Source organism: Leptopilina boulardi, unplaced genomic scaffold (genome assembly GCF_019393585.1).
Source record: "Leptopilina boulardi isolate dan_hultmark-lab unplaced genomic scaffold, ZJU_Lbou_2.1 LbouV2_399, whole genome shotgun sequence".
In the NCBI taxonomy this organism is placed as follows: Eukaryota; Metazoa; Arthropoda; class Insecta; order Hymenoptera; family Figitidae; genus Leptopilina; species Leptopilina boulardi.
Genome location: NW_026137972.1, coordinates 955,967 through 977,683, shown reverse-complemented (window position 1 = coordinate 977,683; position 21,717 = coordinate 955,967). Strand labels below are relative to the sequence as shown.

The 21,717-nt window shown below is 25.0% G+C and overlaps 1 protein-coding gene across 2 annotated transcripts in view; it reads right to left on the bottom strand.

Annotated features, from left to right (window-relative positions):
• Positions 1–12,214, bottom strand: part of LOC127289001 (R3H domain-containing protein 1) — a 55,820-nt gene extending 43,606 nt beyond the window's left edge. Inside the window, exon 1 of one of the 2 annotated variants that reach the window (XM_051316733.1) lies at positions 12,078–12,214. The gene's annotated coding sequence lies outside the window, so the exon portion shown is untranslated. The remainder of the gene's footprint in view (positions 1–12,077) is intronic. The other variant, XM_051316737.1, reaches the window with a different exon arrangement.
• Positions 12,215–21,717: the final 9,503 nt, after the last annotated feature.

The following is a 21,717-nucleotide window of genomic DNA, read 5'->3' as shown; positions in this document are numbered from 1 at the left end:
TCTGATTAAAGGCATGATGTAAGATGTCAGGACGAATAAGGGGTGGAGTCATATATTCATCTTTTATATAGGCTTTTCTAATTTTTAAACAATTCTACTTAAGAGGTTACGCCTTATTGTTACACTAAAAAAAAAAGAATTACTTGGATCAAATAAAAATTACTTGATCTAAGTAAATAATTTACTTGTCTATATTATACAGTAAATATATGTTTATCTTTGAATTAAATAAATATTTACTAGACGTAAGTATTTTATTTCATTGTATCAAAGAAATATAGTAATTTTTATCAAATACAAATATGCAAAATGAAGTCAAATTTTCAAAATTCAAAATGGCGGATCTTGGTACTTAGGAGTTTTTGGGGTCGCTGATTACAAAAATGAAGTCAGATTTTGAAAATTAAAAAACCCCTAGGTAGCAAGTTACTTAAAAATTCGTCCCCCATATTGGATCCGACATCTTGAATTTTCAAAATTTGACTTCCTTTTCAGAAATCAGCGACCCCAAAAACCCCTAAATACCAAGTTACGTGAAAATTAAAAAAAACATTTTTAAAATTTTCAGCCATATTGGATCCGTCATTTTAAATTTTGACTTCATATTCGTAATCAGCAACCCCAAAAACCCCCGACGAACCAGTTTTAAGTAAATCAAGCCAATTTTTAAAAAATTTGTATGATACATAAAATCTAACATATTTTTTGAGGTTAGAAAAAAATCCTGACGTGATAGAGAAAATCTATTTCACAACTTCTAATATCGTTTCGAGACATTTTTCAACTGAAAATTTCTTAAAAATTGACTTTTTTTTAAGAAAAATGAAAATTTTTTTGAGAAGAGAAAAAAAAAGATGTGAATGAAACGTAAAAAGAAGTTTTCTTTTTCTTTTTTTATTGTAAGAAAATGAGGTCGCATGTGTGAGAATGAACTTCACCTTGACGGGGTGGGCCTTGAAGAGTATGACCTTGTAAAATAGGGGATTCCCCTCGAAAGTGGCTGATAGGCTTACCACGTGATGCCGCATAATAAATGGCGTGGTAGGCCTGCTGCCACCACTTCAGGTTCGTTATATTGTTCTCGGAAATCGAGCAATCCGTGCCGTACCGACAAAATTTTCATGTGGTGAAAGAAAGAGTGAGAGAGAGGGAGAGAGGAACCTGCGGAGATTTGATCGATGCTTAATTTAACTCGCAGGAGGCGTTCAATCCTTTCGTGATTCATCCACAAAATGAGATGACCTTCAAGATTGTACTGAATTACTCGACAGACACTGTATATTGCCCTCAACTTCATATATTTAATGTTCCGAAACACTTTCATGCAAGTTTAGTAATGACTTTTATAAATTCATTCCAAACAATAAATTTTTTAAAGGTGTTATACGAAAATTTCTTGTTAAATTCATCGCGGAACTCAAGGGTAATTATTCTCCATAAACGTTTAAATCAAAAATTAAAAATTGTTCAATTCATTTGAAACTTTGGTAAATTTTTGTTTTATACACACAGAAAAAACCTGAATTCAAATTGAGTATAGATTCTATACTCAATTTGATTCGCAACAAAAATGAAACTGGTTGTCTCATTTCGAGTTCTAAGGTAAAAGTATCAAAATGAAACAGGCAAGTTTCATTTTGAGAAAAAGAAAAATGGAAAAATATTGTGAAATAACGAATAATTTTGCACAAAAACATGAAATATAATAATTACAAAGAAGTAAATAACACGCTAGACTTAATATATTTGATTAAAAATTGCTTGTAATCGCGTAATAAAATAATAAAGGAAATATGTTTTTAGGTTAGAAAAATGAAAACATGTGTTTTGACAACAGGAACGGTACTGCCAACTTAAATAATAGCGGTAAATTTAAAAACTTATGAAATTAATTATTATCTACGTAAATAATAATAAATAATTTTTATTTAAAAACTTCTAAATATTCGTACTGGTCAAAATAATCTTTCTGGTGTTGTTGAAATATTAGAAACAATAATTGAAATACAAAATTACTCTGCTTATGATGCCAACTTAGAAATCTGAAATTCCAGCCAATATCATTTTGAATAACATGAAGTTTGTCCCATACTCATTTCGATACCCAAAAGAAAATGAGTTGCAACAAAAATGAGTCCAAGTTTTTTCTGTGCACAGAAAAACTCGTAAACTGAAATTAAGAATATATTCTTATTTTAAGAATAAAATATACTGAATTTAAGTATAAAATATTCTTAAATTAAGCATAATGGGCCATTCTCTGACAAAAGAACATCCTCTAGTGTCCGAAATTGGTTTGATATATTAAAAAATCATTCAATACATGAAATTGTAGGCTTAAGATGTCTAGTTTCATTTGCCGTATGGCGTTTTTAAAAATTCAAAATGGCGGATCCAATATGGCGACCAACAATATGAAAATTTGATCAAATTTGTCTGAAACTTTTTATTTGGGGGTTTTTTGGGGTCGCTGATTACGAATTTGAAGTTGGTTTTTAAAAAAATTTAAATGGCGGATCCAATATAGCAATTTTGATATTTTTGAGCGCATTGGATCCGCCATATTGGATTTTTCAAAAGACCACATAGTTTTCGAAAGTACTTAAGTATACCAATAATTTTCGCGCATAAACAATAATGGCGCGAAACGTATATATTTTAGAAACTAGAATTATTTTTATAATTACAATTATTGTTATTACTCTCTAAATCTGAATTAGTAAAAATGTTTACTAATTTGAATTAGTGACTCAATTTTTGCTTCTGAATTAGTAAAATTTTACTAATTATTAGTAACTTTAACTAACAATTAGTAAAATTTAACTAATTCTAAAGCAAAAAGTAAGTCACTAATTTAAATTAGTAAACATTTTCACTAATTCAGATTTAGAGAGTATTTATTATTATTATTATTATTATTATTATTATTATTATTTTGGTATTACTGTTAGAAATTTTTTTTTTTACACGACAAGTATTTTTTTTTAGATGTCAATGATAATTAAATTATCCATTGCAGGTATCCGCATCAAGCGAGTGGTCTGACCACATTCAGCAATAACTACTTATTAGGGGAACGAGTTTGTCTGACTATAACGTCCACACATCACTTTAATACAAAGTAGGCGTTTGACAGACTCTATATTGAGTCACGCTACTTGACCGTTTCCCCGCATTGTTTAATAATATAGCTCCATCTATCTGAGATTAATTAATTAAATGATATAAATGCGTAAATCTAAATTAAACAAATAGATATAAATTGCGCACAATTATTTATATTTATCACATTTTTTATCTTGATAACATGTCAAGTACCTATATTATTTGAAATTATTCGAATTGTTGTCAGAATTTTTAATTTATCGATTTTGATTTTTTTTTTCTGACGTATTTTGATGCGCTGAACACGAATCTCTGTCCAATTTACTGCATCATGTTAAGGTTTTTTTTTCTCAAAAAACATGTATAATTAAACAAGTAAATTAAAATTCTTGTGAGATTAGGTTCTGGGGGTTTTTGGGGTTGCTGATCACGAATTTCATCTCAAATTTTCAAAATTCAAAATGTCGGACAAGTTTTTTTTTTAAATTGTAGATTTTTATGCAAATCAGTATCTAGGAGATTTTGGGGTCGCTGATCACGAATCAGATGTCAGATTTTAAAAATTCAAAATGGAGAATGCAATATGGATGACATAGAAAAAATGTTGCATCCTCCGTTTTGAAATTTTAAAATCTGGCATCGGATTCGTTATCAGCAACCCCAAAAAACCCCTAGATACTGATTTGGGAAATCGAATAATTTTTTTTAAAAACTTGTCCACTGTATTGCATCCGCCATTTTGAATTTTGAAAATCTGAGATCCGATTCGTAGTCAGCGACCCTAAACACCCCTAGAACCCAAGCCCACAAGAATTTTGAATTACTTGTTTGCTTAGACATATTCTCATAAAAATCAAAGCTTTATTCTAAGTTTTTTGTGAAAAATAGGGAAAATTTAGGGGAAATTTTTACAAATAGGGTACTTTTAGTGACAAATAGGGGAAAAAGGAAATTTTCAGGGAAAATGGTGGACTATGAACTCTGTATACGAACTAAATTTGTTGTTTTTTCTTGTTTCTAAAAAATATTATTTTCTCTTATGTCAGATTGTTATTTTTCGCAATGTAGATGGAAGTATATAAAGTTACAGAAGAGATCACGTATATGATGGGACACAAAACGTAAAAAGGTATTTGTGAAAGAGAAGATATAAGGTTCTTTATTATCTATAAGATTTCTTTATTATTTTTATGAGAAAAATAATGCCATATTTTTAGGTACTTCGAGTATATATATATATATGAACATTTTCAGTGTATCAAATTGTTTACCGTATATAGAATAAATGTAATTTGATCCAAGAGACCCGAGTCCTTCATAGAGTGTAAAAACTTGAGATTTTTTTTTATGCCATTTATCAAATATTATCAATGATATATATATATATATATATATATATATATATATATATATATATATATAATGCCCCTGAGGGTATACCAAATAATAACACACAATGAAAAAAAGTTTCGGATAAAATAAAATAGTCCAAATCTAAGGCATTTAAAAGATAAATTGATAAATGTGCGCAGGCAATTTCTAAAAAAGAAAATGATAACTTTTATCAGTTAAAATAATGTCCTTAAATAAAAATTATCAAAATAATGTTTCTATCAAGTATAGAAAAATTATTATCTGTAAAAAGAAAGTACTAAAATAGTACCGATTTTAGGTATCAAAATAGAACCAAATGACAATTTAGTACATATATCTAAAGTAGGTATTAAATTAATACTTTTCGTGTTAGTGTTAATTTTTTTGAGAGATATTTCTAATTTTCTGACAAAACATTTTGTTGATTTTTTTTTCATTCACCCAACAAAAGTTGAGAAAATCTAAAATTTTTGTTAAAAAACCAAATATATAAGAAGTTGCAAAAATGAGTTTTTTATGAAAAGAAAATAATTTTCTCAGTGGTAGATTCGAGAATTAATAAAAAAAAATACGCTGCAATTGGTATATTTCTGTGTATACAGCTAATATAAAAAAAAAGAAAGCACAAATAAAGAATGCCAACAAAGATACATATATATGATTTAATGGAGGAAAAAGGGAAAAAGACGCGCCCCTTTTTTTCATAGAGTTTTGCCTCGAGCGAGATATTTATTTCAGAGGCATAACGAGCATATAGATGTGAATGTTGAGAACAAAGAGAGTAAGCGTTGAGATCGATCCATAAAGGAAGAGGTTTGTCCGCATGAAAAGTTTTCAACTTTATTGAAACACCTCGTGAATTAATGATATTTCTTTTTCGAAAATTATAGTGAAAATACCAATAAAGTATACATACATCCAAGTATTGTCATAAGAAACTTTATACTTTTTTTTAAAAGAAATTTTACTTTTTTTTTGCTATTTAACATTTATTTGAAACTGCAAGATTCTCGTAAATGCAAAATTAACTCATTATATAGGTTCTGGTAGCTAATGGTAGAAATTTTATTTCGTCGAAATTTTGTTTTGAAAATGTCCTACACGGGAAAAAATGAAAAAACGAATGAAGTAACTTTTACTATCTTAAAATTAAAACCCAAACTGTCCCCAGTTTCTGTGCATTTCTAGGAATTTTTACTCGCAGAAATAGTAAAATTTACTCCTGAAATAGTAAAAATTATTCCGGACATAGTAAATTTTACAATTTCTGGAGTAAAAATTTTCAAAAATGCACAAAAACTGCGGACAATTCCGGTTTTACTTTTAAAGTATAGAAAAAGTTACTTTATTCGTTTTTCCATTAAAACAAATCTAGTCCATTTCAAATTGAATATAGAAATTTTAGATTTGTTATTTTCTAATAAAAAATTAGTTCAAATTTTCGAAAGCATAGTTAATAAACAAAAAAAAAAAACTGTTTTCTTTACTTTTAGAATATAATTCACTTCGAAATTCCTTCCTTTCCGTTCGTAAATTGCCCACATATTTTTGTCTCAAAACCAAAACTTCATTTAAAAATTCCTGTCTCCAGTGAGTTTACTTTACTGAATCTCTTGGGAGGAAATAAATTCTCTCCGTGCAAGAATTCAACTATCTCTCTCTCTCTCTCTCGTTTGTAACGTTCTTGAAAAATATTTAAACGGACATAGAGGGTGAAAAATTTGGTGGTTCACTGAATGGAACATTGACCCCCTACTGTTGATTTCCTTAAAAAGAACAATAACGAGATGAGAAAAATGCATATATATATATAGACAAAGAGGCAAAGGACTGGATCATCAACGATCTCAGAATGTTTCATCTGTGCGAGAGACACAGGAATTGAGGGGGATGAGGGGAATTCTAGGGCACATGGAAGGGGTTTCATAAAAGTAGGGCAGTAGTGCGGTAGAGCAATCAATAGTCGTTGGGGGAGTCTGGGTGGGGGATAAAAGCCACACAGAGGAAATTTAGCAAAGAGAGAGAGGGTAGGGCTATGACGCCAAAGAAGGGTTGGAAACCGGAAGTGGGAAGTAAAACCTGCTGCGGATCAGGATTCCCACTTGCCTCTCTACAAACACGAGACGTCTTCACTTTACCTAAACAAACATTCACATTTTACCATAAAATTCCGACTTTTCCACTGAGAATTATTATTATTATTTTTTTTTATTCTGTGACAAATTTTTGCTACTCTGATTTTAAATATTTTTTCAACTTTTCATTATTAATACTAACAGTTTTTTTAATGTAAAAATTTTAAAAAAAAAATTGAAATATTTATCCGCTGTTGTATGAGCTTGATGTTTTATAGAGCGGACAGTAGATAATGCCAAAGCGAATGTAAACAAAAAGGACCGTACGAATTATTTCCTTTTTCTTTCCGCCATTTAAAAACAGAGGGCGCTGAAGCATGTTCAGTGGCGTCACTGCAGTGTACTGCCTTTTTTAAATCTCTAGGATTTTATCCAAAATCTATATCCTTAAATTATTTGTTCAATGTATTTTTTCATTACAGAAAATAACATTCATTTTCACTTCTGTTTCTATGTCCATATCTATCATTAATACCAATACTCTTATATTTTTAAACCAATATTTCCATATATCAATAGAAATATTTAAAATTTTTATTCAAACACATTCTTAATTCATCCATTTTTCATCTTTAATTTTCAATCTATACTCTCTAAATCTGAATTAGTAAAAATGTTTACTAATTTGAATTAATGTCTCACTTTTTGCTTTTAAATTAGTAAAATTTTACTAACAATTAGTCAAATTTAACTAATTTAGAAGCAAAAAGTGAGTCACTAATTCAAATTAGTAAACATTTTCACTAATTCAGATTTAAAGAGTAAATTCTTAGTCGGAAAAGTTCTATAGAATGTAACTATAACGTTTTTATATAGATTCTCGAATGATCCCTTTACCTGCAACCATTAATTTTGAGATTATGTTTGACTTGAATTTTAAGGGTTTCGTGGCTCAGGCCCAAAAGCCTTATAGTTTTGCTTTGGTGTCCGTCCGTCCGTCGTACACTCGTATGATTTCCATGGTAACAATTACCATAGTAACCTTTACCATAGCAAGTTTCCATAGCAGTTATCGTTATCGTTACTATATCAACCATTGCCATGGTAAACGTTACCATATTTACCGTTACTATGGCAACCGTTACCATAGTTACTGTTACTATGGTAACTGCTGCACTAAACGTTACCAGTTACCGTTACTATGGCAACGGATGCCATGGTAAACGTTACACTGAAAAAAAATTCTAGTTAGAATAACCAGAATTTTGGTTAGGGTATATTTAACATTTTGATTCTGGTTAGGTTAACCAGAATTCTGGTTATATTAACGAGAATTCTAGTTAATTCAACTAGAATTCTGGTTAACATAACTAGAAAGTAATGTTAAATATACCCTAACCAGAATTTTTTTTTCAGTGTACCATAGTTACCGTTACTATGGCCACCGCTGCTATGGTAAACGTTACTATGGTAAATTCAATCCTTTTAAAAAAAAAATTAACCGCCATTTATAATTTCTAAAATCTGACTCGAAATTCATAATCAAAAAAAAAATCCCTAAGTTATAGTTAAAAATTAAAAATGGGGGTAATTTTTTTTAAAAATCGACTAAATTTACTTGAAACTTACTGTTACTCTCACAGAACCTAAAATTACCAAAAATTACTATATTATTGTTGGAAAAAGAATTGACTAAATGAAAAAAAAAAAATGAATAGTAATAATAAAAATAGATTATAAATATTTATAATGAGAATAATTTTAAATTCAGATTTTGTTCGCAAAGTGTTAATTCTACCGCGATATAAGTTATCGGATTTATTAAATCTATTTTTATTAATAAACGCTTATTTTTTACTGTTATCTCTGTTACAAATATAAATTATGTACACTAGTTATCGAGGGCAGATTTTAAATATATATATAATTCTAAAAGTTTTCGATTTTTGAATAAAAACAAAATAGAAAAACCGTTAAAAATTTTAAATATACACAGGAAAATTTATGATAAATTTAACTTACTTTTTTTTACTAGGTATTTCTTCTAGTTCAAAGAGGCCCGAGTTAAAAAAATGTGGAATAAAAAAACTAATTCAAAAACAGACTAACAGTAAAATATAGTAATGAATACTATTTTTGTAGTAAATTTAAGTGGGGCGCTTGAATATCCCATAAAAATCATTAGTTAGAATTTTCATTTTCAACAATTTTATTAGATCAGAATTTTTTTTTGTCAGAATTTTTAATTAACAGAAATTTTTGGTAATTTTTATTTGGTATAATTCTTAAAACGCCGATTTTTGATTTGTCCGAAATTGCAAATGACCGAACAAACAATCGAAAGAAAGATTTCAGCGTGATGTTTAAAATTCATCAATCAAAAGTTATCAAGAAAATCGTGATTGGTGGATTTTAAAAATCGCGCTAAAATCTTTCTGTCGATTGTTTGTTCGGTCATTTGTAATTTCGGACAAATGAAAAATCAGCGTTTTAAGAATTCTGTACAATAAAAATTCGATACATAAGAATTCTGTTAAGTAAAAATTTGTTTAAATAACAATTAGTTAATTATAAATTATTAATAAAAATATCGAACATTATCCTTTTCTTCACATTCCAAGAGGATGAATTTTGATTAAAAAATTTATAAATATTATTTTTTTAAAATGTTCCTATTTATTATACTGTCCTAAGTCAAGTTATCATATCTCAAAGTGTCTATTTACTTTTCATTACTAATTTTATATTAAGTATAGCCACTACCTTAGCAGGTTTTTTCTTTGTGTCATCTATTTGTGTCATGAAATATATTCTTTTTACATAATTTAAAACTAGTTTCAAACGTTTACATTATAAATGTAAAAAAAAAAAATTTTAACATTAATTTTGAACAAGTTTTGACTGTAAAATATAATTAGGTTTTAAAATAATTTTTAAATTATGTAACAAAATATTTTGTTTGTTTATTTTTTGATTTCTTAAATCAACTTTATAACTTTTCAACTCTTTAAATAATTTGTAAAAATTTTAAACTAATTTAAAATAGTGACTCATTTTTTGTTTCTGAATTAATAAAAATAGTGGACAAATTTTTTTTTACTATTGAAATTGAACTAGGATTCAAAAGGAAAAAGTGAGTCACTAATTCAAATTAATTAAAATTTTACTAATTCTATAATATCGTTTTTTCTAACGATAAAAATTTACAACAAAAATGTATCAATTGTTTTTTAAAAACATGTGATATTATGTATAAAGATAACCTAAAAAAAAATGTTGAATTGAAATAAAATGAATAGACAATAATGTGGAGATAAAAATTTCTTTCATATATTGTATATACATTATTTTGAAAAAAAGGTGATGTTTTTATAAATAAGAAACACGTGTATGTCAACACATTTCTTGGCATTTTTTTCTCCAAAAAGTACTTATAATTTGAAATTTGATTCATTTTTAAATCGGCCTATTTCAGTCAAAGATAGCGTGGTTTTCTTTTATATTTAAAAATAGAATAATTAACATATTGTTAATTAAAATTAATTATTAAATAATTTCTATAATCTACTATAATTTTTTTCAGACCGATTAAATTCCGATAACAGGTTTAAAAATCAAAAATTAATTTTATTTTTTAAATAAGTAAATACCTTTTAAACATTTTTTTTTTAAATATTTTTTTTCTTAAAGTTCAATAATTTTTGCGTAAAAAACATTCAGATAATAACTTTTTTGTACTGTAAAAAATAAAAAAAGGTATAATCGATTTAAAAAAAGAAGTTTCATTAATTTGTTAATGAAAAAACACCTAGAGAAATGTTTTATTAGAACCAAATCTAATATATTTGAATTAAATAATCGTATATTTGTGTTACAGCCAACTAGTCTATTTATTTGGCGTAAATAAAATTTTTTATTTAAATTAAATAAAAATTTATTTGAATCAAACAAAAATTTTATTTCAATCAAATAAATATTTATTAGGCTCTGAGACAAATTTATCATTTTTCTCGGTGTAAGTTGAAAAATAATAAATATTTTTAATTAATATTTGGTATGGTTAATTAGATCCCTAATCTCTATCAAAAAACGGAATGATGAATAAAATCACAGAGGTTACCCCTGAATCTCATATGAATCTCCTCAATTGTAAATATTTATAAAAAAAATTATTTGATTCAAATAATTGGATGACTATTATCAAATAAATATTTACTTGAAGCAAATAATTTTTTATTTGAATTAAATAAACTGTATTTGAACCAATTATTTCTGTATTTGAAACAAATACCATTTCAAATAATAATTATTTGATACAAATAAATATTTATCTGATGCACATAAATATTTATTTGATGCAAATAAATATTTATTTGATGCAAATAAACATTTATTTGATACAAATAAATATTTATTTGATAATAGTCATCCGATTATTTGAATCAAATAAATTTTTTTTTCAGTCTATAATATGATTATTATTTTCTCCATTATAGATTTCCTTATTTTATGGATTTGATTAAATTAATAAATATTTAGTTAAGTAAAAAATTGTGTTATAATAATAATATAATATATATATATATATATATATATATATATATATATATATATGTTATAATAATAATAATAATAATAATAATAATAATATTAGAAACTTAGTATTAATAACATTAAAGTTAAAATAAAATTTTTTATTTCATAAATAACAGTTAGTAAATAAAAAAATTTTGAGGTTATATTTTATTTATAAATATTTTACATCTAGTTATTAAATTCCCTATGCAAGTAATATTAAGTAATAAACCTAATTTATTTAGGACAGTTAATATATACTGATAAAATAATTATTGTAATAAAATAAAAATGAAATTTATAACCTAAAAATCGATTTTCGTATTTGAAATTAAATTTTTTTATTTCAATAAAAAAAAATAAAATAAATCGTTAAAAATTTAATTAGATATCTCGAATCGAATAAAAATTGAAAATTTTAAAATTCACAATAATAAATCAGAAAGAAAATCTCTCTGATATGATGGGAATGAGCCACGATAGCTTAAACACAATCAAAGCTTACGTTAAATGTGTATTTTTGCATGTGACTGTGCAATAATTTAAAAATTACTATAATAATCTTGAACACAATTAACAATTTAATTCTCATATATATAAAGAATCATAATCAGATACAAAAAGGTTATGATCGAATCTCAATATATTTTTCATTTCAATAGGGGATTTTGTATTTATTTAATTTTTTTTTTTTTTTTTTTCATAGAAATAAAATAAAATAATTTTCCCCCAGATTTTTGTCGAGTTGAAAATTGAGAAATCCCAAAGTGTGTGGATTGAGAAAATGCGACGGACATTTGGAAAACAACCAAGTGGAAAATGTAGCGAATACACAGACAAAAAAAAAATATCGATGAATAAGTTTTTGATGTGATTTTCATTTGTTTCATGACGCGTGTCGCGTTACGATAACAATGTTATTTAATTTGTTAGTTGTCGAGTACTCACCTTAATCTAAATTTACACACGCCACAAGTTCACCATTTCACTAATTTTCACCACTCCACTCGACCGAATTGTTGCCTTTTTTTTAAAACACAAATTTTCCTTGTAATCAGCTGGACATGATGGTCGATCTAGCGGCGAACATTGGAACTTATATTGAATCAAGTTTATGCGCCGTCGACGCAATCAAATGCGCGGAAAATATGAGTCAGTATCAAAACTACACAAGAATTTTCATAAAAAAGTTATATTGTACAAAACTTAAAAATTGTTATTTTTTACATTAAATTTTTTTAATCTTGTTTTTATTTTTTGTAAATTTTAACTTTTTTGTAAATGAAAAAAATTTTTTTTTTAATTTGTTATTTTGTACATTGAATTTTTTTTTGTTTTTTCTCAACGTTATTTTTTACATAATTTTTTTAGTTATTTTTTACATAATTCGACGCCTCCCGTTGATAAGATGCCCGTTCATTTGTCAGAATAATAAAATGCCAACTCGAGCTCAGTTCAATATGAAGCTAGTTCAATTGTCAAAATAATAAAAGGCTATCTCAGTTTCAGAATAATATAATCCTATCTCGCATTAAATTCGAATTCAAGTTTTCGTAAATTAAAAAAAAAGTTTAAGTCGATCAGAATATTAATTCATACTTTTTAATGATTAATTAGTGATTAATAATTATTAATAAAATAAGAAATAGAATAAAAAACAAATAATAAAATAAATGAAAATAAAAAATATTATTAAAAAAGAAAAAAATTAATTTAGCCTTGAATTATTTATTACTAATATTATTTTTTTTATTATAATTTTTTTATTAATTTTTTTATTTTGTTAATCATTAATTAATCATTACAAACTATTAAATAATATTCCGATCGAGTTAAAAATTTTTTATTTTACGAAAACTTGAATATTTTTAACTCGATCGGAATATTATTTAATAGTTTGTAATGATTAATTAATGATTAACAAAATAAAAAAATTAATAAAAAAATTATAATAAAAAAAATAATATTAGTAATAAATAATTCAAGGCTAAATTAATTTTTTTCTTTTTTAATAATATTTTTTATTTTCATTTATTTTATTATTTGTTTTTTATTCTATTTCTTATTTTATTAATAATTATTAATCACTAATTAATCATTAAAAAGTATGAATTAATATTCTGATCGACTTAAACTTTTTTTTTAATTTACGAAAACTTGAATTCTAATTTAATGCGAGATAGGATTATATTATTCTGAAACTGAGATAGCCTTTTATTATTTTGACAATTGAACTAGCTTCATATTGAACTGAGCTCGAGTTGGCATTTTATTATTCTGACAAATGAACGGGCATCTTATCAACGGGAGGCGTCGAATTTTTTTTGTTATTTTTTACATAATTTTTTTTGTTATTTTTTACATATAGAAAAAAAATTTCTCGTTATTTTTTTGGGGCGGTTTGAGGTGCCCACAAACTAAATGCATACATTGAAACTGTATATAAGTTGCATTTACAAGTACAAATGAATTTTAACATTAATTCGTATGCAGTTTAAAGTTTGGGTCAGTTGGGGTAAATGGGGACAAAATCCGTATTTTTCACAAATTAATTAATTTTATGCATCAGAAATAAATTTAGATAAGCTTTAAACGCATGAAACTGACTGTCCTTATTTACAGTAAGATTAAAAAAAAATTTTAATTTGGGGTAAATGGGGACAGCATAGTTTCTAAAAAAGGTTTAAGAAAAACGTTTCCTTAAGTATATTACTGTATTAAGGGATAAAAATACTTGAAAGGAATTTTTAATAGGGCGGACGAACTTAAATTTTTTTTATAAATTGATTAAATTTGCTTAATTGATATCTTTTATTATTTTTTTATTTAAGTATTTTGTCTAGCATTTCAAAGAAAACAGACTTAAAAATCATACAAAATTTTTTTCTTATTCCTTATGATTTCCTTAACAAAAATACACTTTAATTTCTGATTTTTGTCGATTTGGTTAATAATAACAAGTTGTCCCCATTTACTCCGAGTTTTCAAAGTTTTAGGGTTATTATTAACCAAATTGACAAAAATCAAAAATTCAAGTGAATTTCTGTTATGGGAGTCATAAGGAATAAGAAACAAATTTTGTATGATTTTTAAGTCTGTTTTTTTTCAAATGCGAGACAAAATACTCAAATAAAAAAAAAATTTAATTGGTTCAACTATTATATATCTACTACAAATTTTTTTCAAGATTTTCCATCCCTTAATACAGTAATATACTTAAGGAAACTTTTTCTTAAACCTTTCTTAGAAACTATGCTGTCCCCATTTACCCCAAATTTAAAAAAAAAAATTTTAATCTTACGGTAAATGGGGACAGTCAGTTTTATGCGTTTAAAGCTTATCTAAATTTTTTCTGCTGCATAAAATTAATCCTGGGAATGTAAATAATAACTTAAAAAATAAATCCGCAAATATAACCTTTTAAAGGAAGAAACTTACGTAATTTGTGAAAAATACGGATTTTGTCCCCATTTACCCCAACTGACCCAAACTTTAAACTGCATACGAATTAATGTTAAAATTCATTTGTACTTGTAAATGCAACTTATATACAGTTTCAATGTATGCATTTAGTTTGTGGGCACCTCAAACCGCCCCAAAAAAATAACGAAAAAATTTTTTTTCTATATGTAAAAAATAACAAAAAAAATTATGTAAAAAATAACTAAAAAAATTATGTAAAAAATAACGTTGAAAAAAAACAAAAAAAAATTCAATGTACAAAATAACAAATTAAAAAAAAAATTTTTTCATTTACAAAAAAGTTAAAATTTACAAAAAATAAAAACAAGATTAAAAAAATATAATGTAAAAAATAACAATTTTTATGTTTTGTACAATATAACTTTTTTATGAAAATTCTTGTGTAGTTTTGATACCGACTCGAAAATATTCAATAAAAAAAATTTTTATTTCCATCAATCTAATTTTATTTGCAAGAAAAAAATTTTTTATTAAACATTTTAACGAGGTATTAAAATATACATGAAAAAAAAACGGTTTATTATAATATTAGGTAAAATTAAAACGTGTGTTTTAATATTCTTTTTTTTTTATTTTCTAGATTATTGTTTATTTAACAACAACAAAAAATGTGGTTTATTTATATATTTTTTTTGGTACAATTTAATAAAATCAGGAAAAAAAATGATAAAATAAAATTTTTTTAAAAAAAAAGTTATATGATTACCTCTCCGGTAAGTGCTGCCCTCTACGGTCGGTAAAACCACTTTCGAAATAATTATTCAAATTGAAATCGAGGGAATTTAATATTGAATTCTTTAAAAATCGAATTTGAAATAATAAAATAACAAAATATTATTTATAAAAAGTAGACAAATTTACAAATTTAATTTAAAAATGAAATGAATTTTACTGTTTACGTTTTCTGCGATTTTATTGTTATTTAATAAATTATTTTTATATTAATTAATTAATTATTAATTTTTATTACATTTATTTAATCAATTTTTAATTATTATAAATTATTTAATTAATTAATATTTAATTTAATAAATTAATTATTTTTAATAAACAATTCAAATTTAAAAAATATTTTAAAAATATTTGCTTCAAAATATTATTTTTTATTTGGATCCAAAAAATTGGTATTTTTAATTCAAATAAATTGAATTATTTGAATCACACCTATTTGTACCAAATAAATCGTATTTTGTTTCAAGTAAATAATTAACTGAATCTAATAAATTAATTTATTTAATACAAGTAATAAATTATTTATAACAATTCATTTATTTATTTCACTTAAATATTTTTGACTTTTTCATCCAAATAAAAATTATTTGACACAATAAATTTATTTTATTGATTCTAATATACTAAATTATTTAATACGAATAAAGTATTATTTAATACTTTTTTTTTATAAAAACAAATAAAAATTTACTTCGATCAATTAAATATTTAATTAAAATGAAAAGAATGAGTTAAATAATTTCTGATTTAAGTCAAATTTCGATTTATTTGAATCAAAAAATTTGTTGTTTTAATGCAAATAAATTGTATACTTCAATCGAATAAAGAAAATTTTTAGTTATTTCAAAAAAAAATTTATTCAATGCAAATAAATATTTATTTGAATTAAAAAACATGCAGTATTGAAATAAAATAATTTTCATAATTGATTTAGAGAAATATTTATTAGCTTGAATTATTCCATTTATTTGATTTAAGTAAATTTGTATTTGATTTACAAATTACTATATTTACGATAAAATAAAATACTAAGGTCTAGTAAATATTTATTTGGTTCAACTACATATTTACTGGATAATAGAAAAGTAAATTATTTACTTGGATCAAGTAATTTTTATTTGATCCAAGTATATTTCTTTTCTTCAGTGTAGATCCTAGAGTGTCAATAGTAAAAAAAATTGTGCTTTATTGAATGTGTATATAAAAATAATAATTATAAGAAAACTATTTTGACAAATGGAAAAATTTTGAATTTCATTCATGCGACCTTGAACTTGACCGTTAACGTGTGTCCTTGACGAATAACGGGGTCATTTGTGAAGTACGAGCCCTGACCTAACCTATTCTAGGCTATGTCTCGATACTTTAATTACAGACAAAGCCTAGGAGAGGCTAAACCAAGTTACTCTTGCCATATTTTATTTCCATCTTCGAAAAGTCTATTTCTATTTTTATCAATTAATTGCTCATGATGATTAGTCAGCATCTGAAGTTAAATCGAGAAACATACAACTTTTTAAAAGTCGATGTATAATATTTTTTTTCGCCTTTTTATTATATCGTTAGTCCAAGTAAATAAACAACTAACATATTTATGTATGAGGCAAAATTTCTAAAGTGATCCAATAGTAAAAATGTTCAATGAAAAAAAAATTATTTGTCAAATACTCGATTACTTGACTATTATCAAATAAATATTTACCTGAATCAAATAAATATTTACTTGAATCAAATAAATATTTACTTGGATCAAATAATTTTTATAATGAATTAAATAAATTGTTATTGAACCAATATAATTTCTGTATTTGAAATAAATACAATTTAATTGATTCAAATAATAATTATTTGATACAAATAAATATTTATTTGATAATAGTCAACTAATCGAGTATTTGAATCAAATAATTTTTTTTTTTCAGTGTGAACATTGGATTTTTTGAAAAATCATAACTGATTTGTATGAAAGGATGAAAAAAATTTTGATCTATGTATTATAGAAAGATTTTTTCCTGCTCTTTCGAATGGTGCAAATTTTTCTTTTTTAAATAAAAAATTTACCCCTTTTTTAAAAATAAATTCAAAGATATTATTGATTTTCAAAAAAAGGGGTGAATTTTGTATTTAAAAAGAAAAATTTTGCACCATTCGAAAGAGCAGGAGAAAACCTTTCGAAAACTGAAAATTTTTTTCCATTCTTTTATGCATTAGTTGTAATTTTTCAAATACATCCAATATTCACATTTGACCAAATCGAACATTCAAAGCGCTAATTCTTTATTTATACGTCATTTGCAATCAAACGTATTGGACTATCTATTTTGGGAACAAATTCAACTTAGGACTGCTATATCTGTTAAAATCCAAATAACAGATTCAACATACCACACTGCAATTCGTTTTCCCGGATTGTGCTACCGGAATTTTTTTACAATAATGTTAAGGTTAATTAATAAAAATAAATTTTTTTACAAGTTTTGTTATTTATACTCTCTAAATTTAAATCAGTGAGATTTCACTGATGAAGTAATTGGAATTTAAAAAACTGAATCACTTCAACAAAATTCCCACTAAAATTCAGTTATATTTCACTGAAAATTAGTTGAATTCTTTACTAATTGAAATAGTCAAATCTGTTTTACCGATTAATGATAATGCAGAATTTATAAATCAGTAATATTTTTACTGATTTTCAGTGAAATGAGACTGAATTTCAGTGGAAATCTTATACTGAAACGATTCAGTTGCTAAACAACTATTTCGTCAGTGACTAAAAATTAGTAAACAATTTTTATCTCAATTGAAATTATTGGACGATTTTTCACTATAATTTAGAAAAAATTTAGTTTCAAATTTTTGTCTAATTATAAAATTATACATATACGTTAAATAAATAATACATTGTGACTAATTTATTACAAAATAAATTATTTTAATACCCGTCACAAAAAAAAACGAAAAAATACCAACATTGATAAAAATGATTCAGAATTATAAATAATCAACTTTAAAATTCCACAACTTGCTTCTCCGCATCTTTATACCTGCTGAATGAATGAACAATAAAATATGCATTTTTTTTTGTTTTCAGTTTCTTTTTTTTATAATGGTTTTGTCAAAAACAGAATCTTAAGGCTATTTCTGTGAATCTACTCTTGCATATATATATATATATAAAGAAATCGTGTCACGACTAAAAATACGCGTGGGGACTCGCAGGTAGTCGCAAAAAAAAGGTTGCGAAGGGATTAAAAAAAGGACATTGAAATCGCAGAAAATTTGGTATTCAAATCTCTACGGCGCGGTACATCGCCTGTGCGGATATCAAAGTCTCTCTCTCTCTTTCTCTCTCGTTCAAGTCCCTCAAACTTTTTTTTTTAACAGAATCTTCTTGTCACTTTTTAATTGAATTCTATAAAATGATTAATTATTATTAAATATTTTTTTAATTAAAAATACATTTTGAATTAAAAATTAATTTTTTTATTGTACTTTTTGAAAAAAAGAACCAATGTAAGTAAAAAATTTTAATTTCTTTAAAAATAGTTAATTAAACAAAAAAAATAAAAAGAAATTAAAATATCTTACATTATTAATAATAACTGTTTATTTTTGCCTAATTATTTAATTTACTAACTACTAGTAACTTTTGCTACTTTAAAAGTAAAACTTGAATTGTCCGCAGTTTCTGCGCATTTCTGGTAATTTTTACTTCAGAAATAGTAAAATTTTCTATTTCCGGAATAATTTTTACTATTTCAGGAGTAAATTTTTCTATTTTTGGAGTTAATATTTCTGGAGTAAAAATTGCTAGAAATGCGCAGAAACTGCGGACAGTTCAGGTTTTACTTTTAAAGTATAGTAAAAGTTACTTTATTCGTTTTTCCATTTTTCTCCGTATGTACCTCATTATTGTTATAGTAAAGAAATTATTTTACAAATTTTACTCGTTAATCACTTTCGTTATTATTAAAAAATCTTTAACAAGAACTGATTTTCAAATATGAATTTTGAATGGATCATTTCGCAATAAAAAAAAATATATACAATGATTTTATATGATTGCACAATCAAGAGTGTAGGCTGACCTAAAAAAATGATATGCGAGGGAAAATGATTATTCAATCCTTTAAATATCTCATTTCACAATATCCACTCTTTCGCACATAGTTTCGTCGCACTTTCTCCATTAATATTTCAATTCACTATATATATGTATATACATATATATATATATATATATATATATATATATATATATATGTATATATATATATGTTGCGAGAATTTAATAGTTTTTCTATATATTAAATTCATACTTTCCAATAGATTAAAAGAATGATTTTTTTTTCTATTTTATCGCGACATCTTTAAATAGCAGTACACAGCTTTATTTGCAGGTTTGTAATCCTTCTCTCGTTGCATACCTTCACTGAACTGTTTTACTGTCGCAGAAATCACACAATTAATACCGGGTGCCTTTAAAACACATCGATTATAATTTAAAAAAAAAAAATTACCGCGGCAATGCAAATTTTGTACAATTTTTAAATTAATTTATCCCTACACGAAATTAATTTTTTGAAAAATTTATTGTAATTATTAATAACTAGAATTACACAAAAAATTCATATTTCAATTTGGCAGCGGTTTTTTTTTTATTTAATTACAGAACTAGATAATTTAATACAATATGGATAAAAATAAATTAATTATTTAGTTAATTAACGCAAATTATTGGATTTAATTTTTATTATCAGGCGTTAAAAATTTAAAAAAATATAAAAAAATGCTACACTAATTTAAAAGTATCGAATTGATACCAAAAATATGAAATTGATTAAATTTGTAATTTGATATTTTCAATACCAATTTGATACTTTTAAATTAGTGTATGTTAAAAAAATTGTTTGCGATTTTTTGTAAATTTGAAAAAAAAATTTTTTTTTGCACAAATTATAGGAGATTATTTTTTGCGCGGTAAAGAAGCTATATGGCTGAGAACGCGCGCGGTAAAGAAACCGAACGCACGGCAATCTGTGCACCCACTAACCAACGAACCGGCGAACCGGCCACTATCCAAGGACCAGAAAAGGCCAAAGTGTGTGTGCGACGATAATATATGTAACCACACGTATGTATCAAAGCACGTGAGAGTGAGAGCAAGAGAGCAGCATCTTCCTTTCGGGGGTTTCGGTGGGGAAAATCTACTACCATCATCAAAGACTCCTTCAACTTCAATCGTTTGGATGGAGGAGCAAACTATTATAATAATAATAATTATCGTCATCACTGTAATAATAGAATATTGCAATAAGTTGTCGGGGATTTGCCAGAGAGATTCGGTTTCAAACTTCATTTGTGTTACTCAAAACTACAGGGGATTTCCCCCAAAAAAAAACATTTCGTATCTTCTTCTTCGTTTCTCTACCAGGGTTGCCACTAATATTGAAAATTTTTTTTCCCTGATTTCCAGATAGAATTTTGTCTTTTTCCCTGATCTTAAAAAAACTCAAGAGGTGTTAAATTATAAGAAATATAAAAAAATTTATATAAAATGCATAATAATAAGAAAACTAAGAATGCAATATAAAAACATTTTTATTGTTTTTTTTGTTAATTATATTGCTTTGTAATTAAAAAAAGTGGTATATCGCTATTAAAAATTGTCAAAGGAAAAAAGTGTTTATTTTTACTCGCAATTTTCGAATAAAAATTGAAAAAAATTTTTTTTTGAAAAATGCGAATTTTGGAAATTTTTAAAAACTAAAAATTTGAATAATTTTGTTGTTTTTCAACGAAATTATCTGTCCAACGAACTCAGGCGACATTTTGGTACACTTAAAGTGTATACCAAATTTGAAGTCGATTCATTAAAATTTATTCGAGTTATCGTCGGACCAAATTTTGTCTACAGACATACATACAGACAGACATTTTTTTAGGACCCATTTTTTCGGCATCAGAAAGTCTCAAAACGTCGAGATTTACTGGAATTAGAGATTGCTGAAAATCGCCCAAATGTAATACTTTCTCATTATGATGAGAATGTAATATTAATTTTCTTAACGTACTTAATTATATAATAATAATAATTATTATTATTATTATTTTAATATTGACAATAATAATAATTTTATCATATTTGTAAAGCATTATTGTAATTATTTTTTATATATTGTATCTATTATTATCATTATTATTATAATCAATATAATATTTATTTTAATTAATTATTAAATTACATTTATAGCTATTTAATTAATAAATATTATATTAATGATAATAATAGATTATACGATTCCACGTGAGATTTACCTATGACCTTTTAAATTCGTCTAAATATATTTTTTTCTTATTCTTTGTAGGAAAA